General features: G+C 42.1%; 1 pseudogene; it reads left to right on the forward strand.

The window, feature by feature from the left end:
• Positions 1-723: 723 nt before the first annotated feature.
• On the forward strand, positions 724-8,332 carry LOC123165580 (transcription factor MYB77-like; annotated as a pseudogene).
• The last annotated feature ends 9,281 nt before the right edge of the window (positions 8,333-17,613 follow it).

Raw genomic sequence — 17,613 nt, forward strand, 5'->3', positions numbered from 1 at the left:
TTTTCATATCGATCCTTACATGACTTTATATTTTGATCTTTATGATGTGAATAAGACATATATTACCATGCAACAAAAAGAATCGATTGGGCTGTTTGTCTCCTAACACGGTCGCTACGGTTGGGATAAAATCGCGTGTGCACTGTTGCCGGCCGGGCCGTGTTTGATCGAGGGGCGAGCATCCGGCCACTCGTTTCAGCCAGAAATCGCGTGGGCACTTTCCAGATTTTAGGAAACATTTATCACGCTATATCTAACACGCTCTGTGCTTAGCTTCAAATGATCACGAAGCACGCCAACAAGCGTTCCGTTTCCCCTGAATTTGCGCGCATACCTCCATACGGGCACGGGTGCTGCGCTTCGCATATCTATACTGACATGTATGACCCATCCTGGACCATGCAAACCTCTCCACATACTGCGTACGCCCGGTGCATAGGGTCTACAGCAAACTTGGAAACCTGTAGTCAGAACATTATTGCCATGTGGGACACCTCCTGGTCGCGTGATGAGGAGCTGGGGGCGGAGAATGGACGGGCCGATGGGGGTATGGGCGTCGTCCCCTTCTATATCAGGCGCATACCCATCGACCCGTCTCTGACACAGGCATTTCTCCCGCAGAAGAGCCAGAGACTACTCCACTTCTTCTTGTTTTGCTTGCCCCATCTCTACCGCAAGTGTTCCTGCTGCCATTGCTCTGATCCGACCTCGGGGGCCGCACCGATGGCTGAATGGAGTGCCTGTTTCGACTGGGACGTGGCGGCCTCGGCGGCCGAGAACCACTACACGAGCTCCGGGCATGGCGGTGTTGCACAATACTTCGTCCATAATGATGGTGGTGCTCCAGCCGGGGTGGTCGTCATCCCGAGCGCCAGATCAAGAGCTTCTGGTTGCATCAGCGAGATGGATCCCACCAGCTTCCCTGGCTACGGGAGCAGCAACGTCCCTATGGCAATCGCGGCGCCTGCTCGGGGGCCGCCGCGTGCCAGATCCAGCGGCCAGCAGCTGAGACAGTTCAGAGGGTCGTGGACCGTGGAGGAAGACATGTATGTAGAAAATCCAACCCTAATTGCAAACCTTTTTCTTTGTCCTTCATTGGCGGCAACATCGTTAGTTTTCTTTGTGATTTTATTGCAGGCTGCTGAGGGCGAAGGTGCATGAGTTTGGCATAGGGAAGTGGACGAATATCGCGATGTACCTCCCTGGCCGGAGCGGGAAGCAGTGCCGGGAGAGATGGACCAACCAACTTGACCTGAACATTGAGGTGATCTCGCAAGATCTAAATTTCTTAACTCCCTAGTCCTTTCTAGCAGCTTGATCTGGGGAATTTTGATGATCTATGATCGAGTGTGCTTACAAAAGAAATTCTTCGTTGCGTTAATCTGATTCGTCACCATTTGGAAGTGGGTATTAACTCCCGGATAAATAGTTAGTAGTCTTGCATGTCTTTAGTCTAATGAGTAAATGTGGCAATTAATTTCTTCATTTAGGCTAGTAAATGATCACCCAAGTAATTTTTTGAAGAAAGAAATTTGTAGGGAAGTAATTTTCTAAATTAATAGGGATTGATGTTCCTGCCCACACATTAGCATTTGAAACGTGTACAAGGATTCTGTGTTCAATCCGTAGATAAATAAAATCTCACTTGCATGTACAAATATCCAAATTTACTACTCTCTTTATTTACAAATGTAAGATGTTTTAGATATTTCAATATGGACTGCAATGATGACTGGATAAGTGAACAAACACGCTAAAACAAATCTATATGCGTACAATTCAAAAAAAGTTAGAACATCTTATATTTGTGAACGAAGGGAGTAATTGACATTGTGTCTCATTTTTTATTAAACTAGATAATTGCCCGTGCATTGCAAAAGGAGTATAAACACTCTCATAGATTAGCCTGTGATTGCACATCTATTATTATAATCTTAGGAAGTCTTTGTATGCAATTATCATGATTTACCTGTCATCTTATTGTTAAGCACTTATTTGGTAAGAATTTATAGAACTACCAAAGAAAATATTATTTAGGAGAAATATCAGAGATGGGAGTCAAAATGTCATCTTATTGTTAATCACTTATTTGGTAATAATTTATTGACTTGCCAAAATATATTATTATCTAAGAGAAAAATCATATATACGAGGAAAAAATCAAAAAGGAGAACGGAAGGGGGAACTATATATAGAGAGAGGTTTGACAAAGGAGAGGGTGAAATGTGAACATTAGGTTCTTTTTAAGTAGTAGAGAAGAGAAAATATTTTCTTAGCCACTAAGTGATAACCCAATTAAAAAACTATCTTGATTATTTGTCAAATTATTGCTTCTACCTATTTGTGACTTGCGACAATTTGGTATCCCTAAAGTAAGAGTCGATGTTCCAGCCCACAAATTAGCATTTGAGATGAGGTACTTTCTTTAGTTGAATCATATGATTATACATCAAAATTTGCACCTATAGTTTGGTCACCATTCGGAAGTGGGTATTAACTCCCGAAAAAATAGTTAGTAGTATTGCATGTATTTAGTCTACTCAGTAAATGTGGTAATTACTTTCTTCATTTAGACCACTAAAAGTAATTTTGGGAAATTAATAGGGACCGATGTTCCTGCCCACACATTAGCATTTGAAATGTGTATGTGAATTTTGTGTTCAATACATAAATAAAAAATCACACTTGCACTTTTACAAATATCCAAATTTGCTAATTGACATAGTGTGTCCTAATTTTTAAATTCTTGGCCACTAAGTGATCGCCCAAACATTACCGAATTTGGACCGCAATAGCCATCGACCGTTCGTTGTCCAGGATGGCATTTGCAAATGGTAGGGCTGGTAGTTTTAGTGTTCGGGGTTGGTATTTTTGACAAAAACAACAAAAAGCAATGCATTTTGTTTATTTTAGTGCATTTTCATCAAATAAACTGCCGGCATCAGATCTTGATCCTATGGTATGTGGGGAATTTGCTGGGATTTCGTCCCCATGAATGTTCCCCCGATAGAGATAAGACTGCCAATTTTTTTGTCTTGGTTATTTGTCAAATTATTGCTGCTGCATATTTGCAGCTTGCCTCAATTGGGTATTCCCTAATGTAAGAGTCGTTCCAGCACACAAATTGCATTTGAGATGTGGTACTTTTATTAGTTCAATCATATAGATAAAATAAGTCACATGCTGATAGTCGGATGATACACATGTTCCAAAAACTTGATGGTGTTTATTTGTGAAATTGCTGCTTTTTATTTATTATGGTTTTCCTGAATTTGGTGAATATGAGTAGATGTTCCTGCTCTCGGGTTAGCATTTGAGATATGTGTGGGCTGCAACAAAATTGAGCTCCCCTCCACTCCCTCCAGACCAAACTGACTGCGCAAGGCGGACCCTACTTCGGTATGCAGGTGCGATCTCCTTCGCCGAGGGAAATTTGCACGCCACCAGCCCATTCACCAAGCCCCCTACCCACTGCCATGAGCCCTATGATGAGTTGTGCACGCATAAACCCATGCACCGACCCCCACCCCCGTTCCTCTTTGGGCATGATGAAGAACCGCATGCCCATCTTCATACCTCGCTTCACGGCATTCCCAGTGCTCTTGCACAACAACCCAATGATGACATGATTGGATGCTTTGCATGCTAGTTGCACTCCCGGTAGGGCCAACGCCTGGCGCGCCACTTTTTGTGTCAGTGTTGCCTCCCATTCTCCCTGCTCCTAGCTCCACTCCGCCCTAGTCACCCACAACAAGGAGGGAGACACTCGTGAAGGTCACCAACTTCGACAAGTCAGCATAGCCCATGCTTGCATGCCAAGAATAGGGTCATTCCCATTGCCCAGCTCCTGCAGAGGCTTCTCTACCAACGGATGGGAGTCATTGGTGAGGTTGAACAAGTCAAAGAGGAAGAGGTTGAATCTTTGTGGCTCTGTTCTAGGAGAGTCTACCAGACATGGCGTCGCGCTCCAGACGCTTTTCAAACTTGACTAAGATTTGACAACGATTGTGGCGTGTAGAAATATATTGCCCATCTCTCTCAACCGGTTCGGTTTTTTGGATGTGCTGGTGGAGCATGAGTTCAATATGGTATCCGAGCCAAGAGGTCTCAAGTTCAAGACCCTACTAACATAGTATTAGTAAAGACTCTGCGGCCTACATCGATCCCACGCCTAAGGACTAAAATAGCCTAGACGTGAGGGGAAGTGTTGAAACATATTGCCCATCTCTCTTCAGCAATACAGATTTTTGGATGAACCGCCTGGTGAATGAATATAGTATGGAGGATGCTTTGATGGAGAATTATGGCAAAGGTGGCCATGTGATGCCATCGCCGACGAGTGAGTATGTCACGGGGACAACCTGATCCCTTGGTTCACCTAATGATGCATTCATGATCCATCACCCAGTCACTCCCATGTTTGAGACAATGTATAAGATTTTTCCTCCTCCACCCATTGATCCTCGGGTGAAAGTAACAAGTGTTAGCATCTCTCTCTTTAAGACTTGTGATCCTCGAGATTGGTGCCTTGGTTCCCACAACCTGATCCCTTGTTCACCGAATCAGTATTTTGGGCTTATTAGCCTTATGCATGGAGTGGCCAAGCTCATTGACAAAACTCTTTGCATGAGGTTGGTTCTGCACATGCACAAATTTCTTTCATTAAGAGGAGAAGAATCCATGATAACTTCATTTATGTGCCCAATGTGGCTAGAAGATTTTTACCACATCAATACACACATGCTCCTCTTCAAGCTCAACGTAAAGAAGGCCTTGGATTACTTTAGGTGGGGACATTTTACATAAATGTTTAGTCACCATGGCTTCCAAGGCCACATCCGGGGATGGATCTCGACCCTCCCCTCCTTGACTTCTTCTCGAGTTTTCCTCAATGGGATTGCCGAGGACTAGATCAAGCATGGTTGTGGACATTTTCAGGGGTGCATTGTCCCATTTGCTCTTTGAGCTCTCCATTGACGTGTTGCTCCATATATTTAGCAATTATATGACCTAAGGAAAACCTCATCCTCTTGGTGGGTGTCACACGAGCATTCGTGGTTCCCTTTACCTTGACGATGTGGTTGTTTTATGTTCCATCAAGCAAGAAGTCTGATTCCTCACCACCACGATTGCCTCTTCTGGATATACTATTAGCCTTGTTACAAATTGTAGAAAGATCCATGTTGCACCTATCTGGTGCAATAACACCAACCTTGATGACATACTCTAGTCTTTCCCGACATGGTTCTGATCCTTCCCCATATGTTACCTTGCACTATCCCTCATGGTCAAAATATTAAGGATGGTATACTTGCAACACTTTCAAGATTAAGCCACTGGGAATTTAGCACCTTGGAGAGGGAAACATTTTGATACCGCGGGTTGAATGGTCTTGATCAAGGCGGTGCTCACAGTTATGGCCATACACCATCTTACACCATTTTGCCTCCTCATGGAGGTTTTTAAGAAGATTGATAGCTTGAGGTGTGCCTATCTTTGGACGAGGATAGACAAAGTGACCGGAGGCAAGTGCAAAGTTAACTAGGAGCAACTTTGCAAGGTGGGGGAGTTTGTTGGCCCAAAAATTCTTAATCTTGGAAGTTTGCGATCATGCTTTGCTTACTAAGGTTACGGCTTGACTAGGATGACCCACAGAGGGTGAGGATGTCATGCAACAATGATGAAGTGTTCTATTAGTGGCGGCCACTTAGGTATGAATGGTGAGAGAACTAAAGAGAAATTTTGGGAGTCATCATGGCTGGAGGGACTGATGCCTAAAGATATCGCACCATTTTAAAAGAAAAATCCCACAAGAAAGGTGGCATTATGGACAAGGTTTTAAGAGATAAGTTTTGGGTTCTACAGACTGGTAGTCAAGGAGGCCTCAAGCTAGAGCACATCCAATAATTCGTCATTTTGTAAGACAAACTTGCCAGTTCATATCATCATCCAACTGGACATTTAAGATACAACCATGAGAAAGCTGACCAACGATGGGAATTATACCACCTCGTCGGCTTACAAGGCCCAGTTCACTGGCCTCATCTGATCCAACTTGCATGCCACGGCTTGGAAGGTTTGGGCATCCTAAAATGTAAGTTCTTTGCTTGGTTATCCATCGAAAATAGGATTGAACGACAGAGGTTGCAACGTTGAGAGTGACCAAATTGCGACCGGTGCCCTCTTTGCAACCAAGTGCAAGAATTAGTGGCTCACCTCGTCATCAAGTATCAGTTCTTGCCTCAAGTATGGAATGACATGATCTCTTATCTTGGTCTTCATGCTAGTATGTGCTTTGTCATCGTTTTGAGATGAAGTAGTCTTGGTGGAAAGAAGTCCTCCTCAATAATTTGCAGCCGAGGAAATCTCTATATTCTTTGCTCCTTCTTGTTCGATGGGAGATTTCTAAGGAAAGGAACGCGTGTGTCTTTCGAAATAAAGTGATGCCGATGGCAGTCATTGTTCGCCTCATCCAAGATGAGGCGCCTCTTTGGGCTATTTTGGGGGCTAAGCATTTGAGTAATGTAATGTAGGAGAGCAATTTGGTGTCTTTGTGGTTGTTATTCTACAAACTTCTCTTGTTAATCAATAAAAAGGTAAATACTTTTCGTTGTTCCAACGAAAAGAGCACAAAACCTATACATAAAAATGACACTTGCACTTGTGGCATAATTGATATTGCTAACTGGATTTTTTTTCTGAAAGTTTTGTAAATCTTGGGCACCACAAATTTCACAATATTGATTCCCAAAATTGTACCACACGCAAAATATGTGAAATTTTTAATAAGATATCCGCAAAACGAATAAGACATGTCATTTTTTGTATGGTTCGATCCTCTCCAAATAATTATTCACATACTAACTTTTTCTTTCCATTTTTTCTATCAGGCTCATTCCACCATTTCATCAATTTATATGTGGCATAGATCAATTTTGTGAGAGCATTGCTTAGTTGGAAGTCTCTAACCAATAGATTGCTAAGATATTTTGATATTCTCGCTATGTTTTCTGATCTTGGCAAATTTTATCTTGTTTCAGAGTGTTGCGTTAGTTTTTCTTTTGTTTCAACGTCGGCAAATCTAATATGAACCAAGTGCATTCTTATTTGTTGGTACACGAGAAATCATTATGATGCACTTCGAAACAAGATAAATGTTTTAATAAAATTTTGGTACTCTTGAACGACACAAATTTTGCCAACAACCAAAAAAGGTAAGATAAATCTAAAAGCAACGACGAACGGTGGATGCATGCACGGCATTTCCATGCATGGTAGAAAAATGACTCTCGGCTGACTTCTAATTAAATAATGCTTCTGTGCACATGAGTGTTGTGTTGCGTTAAAAAAAGTAAAGGTAGTAGATACTACTTTCGGTGTGTTGTGGTGTGTTCAATTGTACTTCAATTGAATGTTATGCCATAAATAATTAACTCATGAATACTCCCCTTGCAGATGAAAATCTGGACCGACGCGGAAGACATGGAGCTGATCGAGTTGCATCAGACCTGGGGGAACCGCTGGTCAATGATCGCCCGACTACTCTCTGGTCGGCCGGCGAACGCCATCAAGAACCACTACAATGCCACCAAGCGCAGTCTGAACTCAAAGCGCCAACTCAAGAAGAGGAACAGCGAGCAGCCACCACCTGGCCAGCTCTCCCTTCTTGCGGAGTACATCCGTAGCCTGGAGCTGCACACCGGATCACCCACGGAGACACCTCCGATGTCACCGTTATCATGACCAAGAGCACGGTGGGCGGATGGGGATGGCCGAAAGAGACGCTGCTGTCATCACCGCCCCTACCATGCAGGTGCACCAGACCTACCCCAATCCGGCCATGACTGGTATGTACTACCACCCAAACCCGGCCAACATGCAATACTGGGCGCCATATTTGAATGTCGCCGATGGGAAAAACGAGGGGTACTCATACTACATCCCTCCCAACGCGCACCTGAACCACCACATGTCCTACGGTTTGTCGCCGATGCAGATGGTTTGTGAGCAAGACATCCAACAGGCGCCCGATGGGAGCATGAACATGTCTGTGTTCACTGGACAACATACCCTCCCGGCAAGCAACCTGAAAGCGGTGGCAGAGATGCACAGTGATTCCTTCGCCAATAACCAACTGGGCAACGTGGGTGGTGGAGCTGGCGATTGGTCCTACTACTACGGCATGGACGTGGCTGGTCCGAGCGGCCCTGCTGGAGGTAGTGGTAGCGGTAGCGACCCTGATGACATCGACGTGGTGCAGATGGCCTCGAGGGAGTTTGCCTCGCAGGACCGGGAGGTGGTCACCCTCAATTGACTAACTAGATTCAAGTGAGACATACATGTCCCCATAGGATTTCATGTCTAAGGAGAACAATGAGATTATATGTGTGTTGTGCTTATGTACTTTGTTTGATTTGAGTATTTTGTAAAGGTACTTTATGTGGTCCATTTGGGGAAGTACATTAATTTCTTCAAGTTTGCTAATCCGTGGGAAATTGTTTCGGTAGAGAAGAGGTAGAAAATGAGGCAATTGCAAAGGTGAGATGGCCAGCCGCGACATCTCTAATGTGCTCGGGACAGAAACGACGCTGCTAGCCTCGGCATCTCCATGGAGAACTAGCAGTGGGTTGATAGGTTCAGATTGAGAGGTGTGTGGTCGTCAATTATAGAATACATGGCACGGTGGGGGGGAATTAGAGGGAAGGCATGAGCAGCAGCAGATCGGACAAGAAAGGGTAGTGAGGCAACGAGTGGCAACATTGTGAGTTACGGTGGAGGCGACGGTCCTGCCGACGATACGAATGGGTCAGTAGGAAGAGGAAACCACTAGAGGAGGGAAAAGGGTGGCCAACAAATCAGCTAAAATGAAAAAGGAATGGCTAATTAGGCGGTTACTTTATTGTACTAGTTGAGATACACTTGAGCTTCAGTTGATAGAGTTGAATAAGTGCAGTTGAAAAAAATATAGTTGTGTTGCAAACATCGCAATTCATATAGTGTAGCAATAGGCGATGCAGTTTTGAAAGTGCAACTGAAACATGCGATGCAGTTGAAACATTGTTGTTGAACGAGTGATATATGTAGTTGAAACACATGAAAAATATAGTTGAAACACATGATGAAGTTGTGAAAATGTTGTTGAATGAACTACATAAAGTGTATACTTGTTTCTTACCAAAAAAACATTTATGAGTTAGTCTTCCACTCATGCATATGCTTATGATCTGCTTCTTTTAGAAATTTGGTGAAGCCATGTCATTATTAATTTTCACTACTTTTGCGTAGAGCAGCATATTGTCGACAATATCCTTTATCTCCTCCACTATTGCACTTCCTCTTCATTTTTTTCTAGTTGCACTCGATCAAGGGATCAATATGCATTGACGGATTTTGACATTCTCTTCATATTCTCCAAACTTGAGTGGCCGATAGAGCCATACATCATAGTGGTTGATCTCTCTTTTATGCAAGGAGCTACTCCATTCCTATCATCTCCCTTCGCAATGTAGCTTTGTATTTGTGGCACTTCTCGTGCCTCTCATGTCTTTGTTTACTAAAAGTGCCTCGATTGTCTTACGTTTACGTAATCACTATACCGCAGTTCACCATGAGACCGATGTAGCAACATAAATCTTGGGATAAACAATGTCAATGTTGGATTTTATGTGTTCCAAGCGGCAATGGTGATTGCACTCTGCAAGGCTCTGCTCAAAATGGTATGTGCAGACATGGTCATGGTGTAGCTCCACAATGCTTGAGAGGTATCTTCAAATATATGCTCTCTTTCGGTGTATGTTTGCAACTAAACTATGGTATAAGGGGGGTTCCATACCCTACCCCCAATCGACCAAATTTCATTTATGGAATCCTAACTCTTGGTTTTTATCAAATCATCGTATATCTTATATCTTATATTTATTAATTGGAAGCACTAATCGAGGCTCCACGTTTAACCCTAGAAAACTAGGTAATTGTCTGTGTGATCTATATATTAAGTAATTACAGCCGTTAGATAAGTATACCTCCCCCGCAAAAAAATGATGAGTATACTTCACGGAGTTCTGCCCGGCTATTCCACATGGAACCCTCCTTACAAAACTCTTCCGTGTGGTATGCCCAGAACGCAATCAATCTCCGCTACGCAACCCATTGGCATGTTGTCGGCCGACCCTACCACTGTCTTTCCTCTTCCCCCGCATCTACATGTGTCCTCTCCTCTATCATCTTTCTATCTTTGACTTGAAGAAGGTTCATCGTGCCGCAATCGATCTGGAAGAAAAATACCCAAATCCTCACCGATCTGGAAGGTTCATCGTCGTTTCCATTCAAGGAATCACGGATCCCGCGGCAACTGCATAATTTGGTCTGGCCAGATTCAAGAACCTTCCAAATCGATCTGATTGATTGGCAACATGGCGATTTGATACGTCTCCGTCGTATCTACTTTTCCAAACACTTTTGCCCTTGTTTTGGACTCTAACTTGCATGATTTGAATGGAACTAACCCGGACTGACGCTGTTTTCAGCAGAATTGACATGGTGTTATCTTTGTGCAGAAACAAAAGTTCTCGGAATGACCTGGAACTTCACGGAGATTATTTTTGGAAATAATTAAAATACTGGCGAAAGAATCAAGGCCAGGGGCCCCGCACCCTTTCCATGAGGGTGGGAGGCGCGCCCCCTGCCTCGTGGGCCCCCTAGAGCTCCACCGACCTCAACTCCAACTCCATATATTCGTGTTCGGGGAGAAAAAATCAGAGAGATAGATTCATCGCGTTTTACGATACGGAGCCGCCGCCAAGCCCTAAACTCTCTCGGGAGGGCTGATCTGGAGTCAGTTCGGGGCTCCAGAGAGGGGAACCGTCGCCATCGTCATCATCAACCATCCTCCATCACCAATTTCATGATGCTCACCGCCATGCGTGAGTAATTCCATCGTACACTTGCTGGACGGTGATGGGTTGGATGAGATTATCATGTAATCGAGTTAGTTTTGTTAGGGTTTGATCCCTAGTATCCACTATGTTCTGAGATTGATGTTGCTATGACTTTGCTATGCTTAATGCTTGTCACTAGGGCCCGAGTGCCATGATTTCAGATCTGAACCTATTATGTTTTCATGAATATATGTGAGTTCATGATCCTATCTTGATGGTCTATAGTCACCTACTATGTGTTATGATCCGGCAACCCCGAAGTGACTATAATCGGGACCACTCCCGGTGATGACCATAGTTTGAGGAGTTCATGTATTCACTATGTGTTAATGCTTTGGTCCGGTACTCTATTAAAAGGAGGCCTTAATATCCCTTAGTTTCCATTAGGACCCCGCTGCCATGGGAGGGTAGGACAAAAGATGTCATGCAAGTTCTTTTCCATAAGCACGTATGACTATATTCGGAATACATGCCTACATTACATTGATGAATTGGAGCTAGTTCTGTGTCACCCTATGTTATGACTGTTACATGATGAACTGCATCCGGCATAATTCTCCATCACCGATCCAATGCCTACGAGCTTTTCACATATTGTTCTTCGCTTATTTACTTTTCCGTTGCAACTGTTACAATCACTACAAAACCCAAAAATATTACTTTTGCCACCGTTACCGTTATTTCCATACTACTTTGCTACTAAACACTTTACTGAAGATACTAAGTTATCCAGGTGTGGTTGAATTGACAACTCAACTGCCAATACTTGAGAATATTCTTTGGCTCCCCTTGTGTCGAATCAATAAATTTGGGTTGAATACTCTACCCTCGAAAACTGTTGTGATCCCCTATAATTGTGGGTTATCAAGACTATTTTCTGGCGCCGTTGCCGGGGAGCATAGCTCTATTCTTTGAGCCACTTGGGATTTATATCTGCTGGTCACTATGAAGAACTTGAAAGACGCGAAAACAAAAATTTATCCCTCAACTACGAGGGGATGTAAGGAACTGCCATCTAGCTCTGCACTTGATTCACCTTCTGTTTTGAGTAAGCTTGCGACACCTAAACCTGCTTCTGCTATTAATTCTGATATGTCGCATGTTATTGATGATGCCACTTCTGCTATGCATGATACTTATGATGAAACTGCTTCTATGCTTGATACTACTGTGCCACTTGGTGAATTTCTTGATGAACAACTTGCTAGGGCTAGAGAGAATGAAATTATTGAAACTGATAATATTGATGAAAGTGATGACGAGGATTCTCCCCCTAGATATGAGTTTCCTGTTGTGCCTGAGGGTTATGTTATGGATGAAGAAACCGCTAGAGACTTTCTTGCTTGCAATGATAGAAGTGATCTTAAGAAATTATTAGCTGAGCTGAAACAAAAAACTCTGAATGCTAGAATGAAATATGATCCTTCTTATGCTACTTCACCTATCTTTGTTACTGATAAGTATTATGAATTCTCTGTCGACCCTGATATTATTACTTTGGTTGAATCTGATCCTTTCTATGGCTATGAATCTGAAACTGTTGTGGCACATCCTACTAAATTAAATGATATAGCCACCCTATTCACTAATGATGAGAAAACTCGCTACTATTATATCCTTCAAATATTTTCGTTCTCATTAAAGGGTGATGCTAAGATATGGTTTAATTCTCTTGATCCTGGTTGTGTGAGTAGTCCCCAGGATATGATTTATTACTTCTCTGCTAAATATTTCCTTGCTCATAAGAAACAAGCTGCTTTAAGGGATATATATAATTTTGTGCAAATTGAAGAAGAGAGTCTCCCACAAGCTTGGGGGAGGCTTCTCCAATTACTTAATGCTTTGCCTGATCATCCTCTCAAGAAAAATGAAATACTTGATATCTTTTATAATGGACTGACCGATGCTTCCAGAGACCACCTGGACAGTTGTGCTGGCTGTGTTTTCAGGGAAAGAACTGTTGATCAAGCTGAAATTCTATTGAATAATATGTTGACTAATGAAAATAATTGGACACCTCCTGAGTCAACTCCTAAGACAACTCCGAAGAAAAGGGGTGTTCTATTTCTCAGTCCTGAAGATATGCAAGAGGCAAAGAAATCTATGAAAGAAAAGGGTATTAAAGCTGAAGATGTTAAGAATTTACCTCCTATTGAAGAAATACATGGTCTCAATTTATCGCCTGTTGAAGAAATACATGGTTTTAATCCATCACCTATTGAAGAAACACACGGTCTTGATAATCCTACACAGGTAGTAAAGGTAAATTCTCTTTATAGATTTGATGAAGGTGATATTCCTTGTTATAAGTCTGCTAGCCAATGCTTAGATGAGTTTGATAATTTTATTGTCAAACAAGAAAATTTCAATGCTTATTTTGGTTGACAATTAAAACACAACGCTTATATGATTGAACACTTGAGTGATTATATGTCTAGAGTTAAAGGTGAACTTAAACTCATTAGTAAACATGCTTCTATGGTTACCACTCAAGTAGAACAAGTACTTAAAGCTCAGAATGATTTGCTCGGTGAATTGAATAGTAAGAATAATGACTTTGCTGTTAGAGTTGCAACTAGAACTGGTAAAATGACTCAGGAACCTTTGTATCCTGAAGGCCATCCTAAGAGAATTGAGCAAGATTCTCAGAGAAATAATGTAGATGCACCTAGTCCTTCTAAAAAGAAGAAAAAGAAAAATGATAGTACTTTGCATGCTTCTAGTGAACCTGTTGCTGACACACCTGAGAATCCAAATTATATTTATATTTATGATGCTGAAACACAATCTGGTAATGAACATGAACCTCGTGATAATGTTAACGATGATGTTCATGTTGATGCTCAACCAAGTAATAACAATGATGCAGAAATTGAACCTGCTGTTGATCTTGATAACCCACAATCAAAGAATCAACGTTATGATAAGAGAGACTTCGTTGATAGGAAGCACGGTAAAGAAAGAGAACCATGGGTTCAGAAACCCATGCCTTTTCCTCCTAAACCATCCAAGAAAAAGGATTATGAGGATTTTGAGCGCTTTGCTGAAATGATTAGACCTATCTTTTTGCGTATGTGATTAACTGATATGCTCAAAATGAATCCTTATGCTAAGTATATGAAAGAAATTGTTACTAATAAAAGAAATATACCGGAAGCTGAAATTTCCACCATGCTTGCTAATTATACTTTTAAGGGTGGAATACCAAAGAAACTTGGAGATCCAGGAGTACCAACTATACCATGCTCCATTAAAAGAAATTATGTTAAAACCACTTTATGTGATCTTGGAGCCGGTGTCAGTGTTATGCCTCTCTCTTTATATCGTAGACTTGATTTGAATAATTTGACACCTACTAAAATATCTTTGCAAATGGCCGATAAATCAACTGCTATACCTGTCAGTATTTGTGAGGATGTGCCTGTTGTGGTTGCAAATGTTACTATTTTAACGGACTTTGTTATTCTTGATATTCCCGAGGACGATAGTATGTCTATTATTCTTGGAAGACCCTTTTTGAATACTGCAGGGGCTGTTATTGATTGCAACAAAGGCAATGTCACTTTTCATGTTAATGGCAATGAGCATACGGTACACTTTCTGAGGAAACAACCTCAAGCTCATAGTATCAATTCTATTGGACAAATTCCATCGATTATTTTTGGAGGTTTTGAATTTTCTCTTCCTACTGTCACAAAGAGATATGATATTCTTATTATTGGGGACGTGCATATCCCCGTTGAGGTAACATAGTGTTGTTCGAAATTTCTCCGGTTCCATGTTATTCGGAATGAGTTTCTTAACAAGACTTGATCAGCCTTGTTAGTGGATTCCTTTTGATGAGCATGAGATGGATGAAGTTAGAAAGCACAACCTTCTGTACCCTCCTTTTACTTTCCGTTTTCTAGATTAAATAAAGTAAAAATAGTATTTTTTTTGTCAGTTTTTTGAATTATCCATGCAATAAAAAAATACCCCGAAAATAAAAGTTCTCCAAATGCCCCGAAATTGGAATATGATTTTTTCTGGAATATTTGAGAATATCTGGCACTGAGAACACAGCAGGGGGAGCAAGCACCTGGCCACGAGGGTCCATGGCGCGCCCCTGCCTCGTGGGCCCATGGTGGCTCCCCTCCACTTATTCCAGCCACCACACACTCCTTCTTCCTCCGAAAAAATCACCAACCAGCTCAAGCACGAGTTCTAGCTCATTTTGCTGCGATTTTCGATCTCCTTGCTCAAAGCACCTCTCACAAAACTGCTTTGGGGGATTGTTCCTTGGTATGTGACTCCTCCAATGGTCCAATTAGTTTTTGTTCTAGTGCCTTATTCATTGCAAATTTTTGCTGCCTAGGTGACCATGTTCTTGAGCTTGCATGTCAAATTTATATGGTCCCAAGTAGTTCTAATGCATGATATAGTCTCTAGGCACTTGTAGGAGTAGTTGCTATCAATTTTGTTGAGTTTGGTTCACTTTTATTTGAAGTTACTAAAATTTTCAGAAATTTTTCAGAGGAAGAAATATGTTTAGGAAAATGTACCAAGGTGGCCCTTCAAGGAAGCAAGGACCTAGGCTCGCAATGCGCGATGCCGATGATGAACCACCAAGGGACGCTCAAGTGCGGGCTTGTGAATGGCCTTTAGAGGACTTCATGGATCTAGCAGGAATCAAGGAAGAATTTAACGCATATGTGCGTAACGCTGATCTTGTGAGCTTCGAGGCAGATAAGTGCCGTCAGTACCACTATATCACTGATTCCTTTGTGAGAAGGTTTGAATTTTCATCATCACGCAATTCTCAAACTGTCCTGTTTGATCTTTATGAAAATTCTTATACCATGGACTTAGAGGATTTTAATACTGCTTACAAGCTTCCACAATTGGGTAGTCTTAGTGAGCCTCGCAAATCTGAATTTAGAGATTTTCTTGCTGGTATAACTGTGAGGGAGTCTAGAGATATAGCACAAGCTACCATAGGGAGCATTCATTTTCCTGCTATACATTATTTTGCTCTCTTCATAGTTAGGTGTATAAATGGTAAGGATGAAGCATGCCACATGTGTGTCCCTGATCTCAGTGTTCTCAGGAGTGTTGTATTAGGAGATAAACATTATAATTTGGGAGCCATTGTTGCACGTAGGTTGCATAATAATAGATTTAATGGAGATTTCTTTGGTGAAATTTATGCAACCCGTTTAGCTAATTTTCTTAATATACCCATTCGTGATTATGATATGGAATTGCCTCCTTGTTATCTAGATTTTAATGCCATGGTTCACCATCGGTTTGTTGAGAGGAATGAACCGCCTCTCCAGTATCGACTAATCTTTGACAGGCGTCACGCCGTCAATATTGTCCTCCCTGCTCCTACTCTCTTTGACTTTCAGGAAAAAGGGAGACATGTTATAACCAGGGAGGAGGCAAATGAGTACGAAAGGAGGACGAGGGCAGCTCGCCTCCAAGCTGCAGCCACGATGCAATAGGTGCTGCATCTCAGTACGACCCCAACTATAACTTTGGATATCCGCCATGCCAGCCGTGGCAATAGACTAACTTAGGGCAAAAGCCTAAGCTTGGGGGAGTACGTATTTCTCACCGACATTACATTTATGCTCACACGCTCATGCTAGTTGTCGGTGCTCATACTCTTTCATTGTACTATCCATGCTAGTTTATTTTCTTTTTCTTGCTTTCTTCTTGTGTGTTTGAAAAACCTTAAGAAAAAACCAAAAAATAGTAGTAGCTTTTAGCTAGTTTACTTTCTTGCTTGTAGTAGTAATAATTAAAAGAAAACCCAAAAGATTTCTTATTCTTCTTTTGCTTGTTGGGAGCTTTCCCATGTAAATAGTTTTATTTCTTTTCTTTAGGGGTCGATAGGAGAAAAACATAATGAAATTGTTGAAGTGGCCCTTATATGCATTGTTGTCGATTTAACCAAGAGCCCATATTGCCTTGTCTTCTCCTATTTATTGAATGCTTGCAGATTCCAGCTTAGTCCAATGCACGTGCACTATTATTATTATTCACATCATTCGGTCGTGCAAGTGAAAGGCAATTATGACAATATATGATGGACTGATTGAGATGAGAGAAGCTGGTATGAACTCGACCCCTCTTGTTTTTGTAAATATGATTAGTTGATTGATACGTCACCAACGTATCTATAATTTTTGATTGTTCCATGCTATTATATATTCTGTTTTGGATGTTTAATGGGCTTATTTATACACTTTTATATTATTTTTGGGACTAACCTATTAACCGGAGGCCCAGCCCAAATTGCTGGGTTTTTTTTGCCTATTTCAGAGTTTCGTAGAAAAAGAATATCAAACGAAGTCCAAACGGAATGAAACCTTCGGGAACGTGATTTTAGGAACAAACGTGATCCAGAGGACTTGGAGTCCACGTAAAGTAATCAACGAGGAGAGCATGAGGCAGGGGGGCGCCTACCCCCCCCCCCCCAGGCGCGCCCTCCACCCTCATGGGGCCCACGTTGCTCCACCGACGTACTTCTTCCTCCTATATATACCTACGTACCCCCAAACCATCAGAGTCATCCACGAAAACCTAATTCCACCACCGCAACCTTCTGTACCCGTGAGATCCCATCTTGGGGCCTTTTCCGGCATCCTGCCGGAGGGGGCATTGATCACGGAGGGCTTCTACATCAACACCA

The sequence above is a fragment of the Triticum aestivum genome, chromosome 1D, assembly GCF_018294505.1.
Source record: "Triticum aestivum cultivar Chinese Spring chromosome 1D, IWGSC CS RefSeq v2.1, whole genome shotgun sequence".
In the NCBI taxonomy this organism is placed as follows: Eukaryota; Viridiplantae; Streptophyta; class Magnoliopsida; order Poales; family Poaceae; genus Triticum; species Triticum aestivum.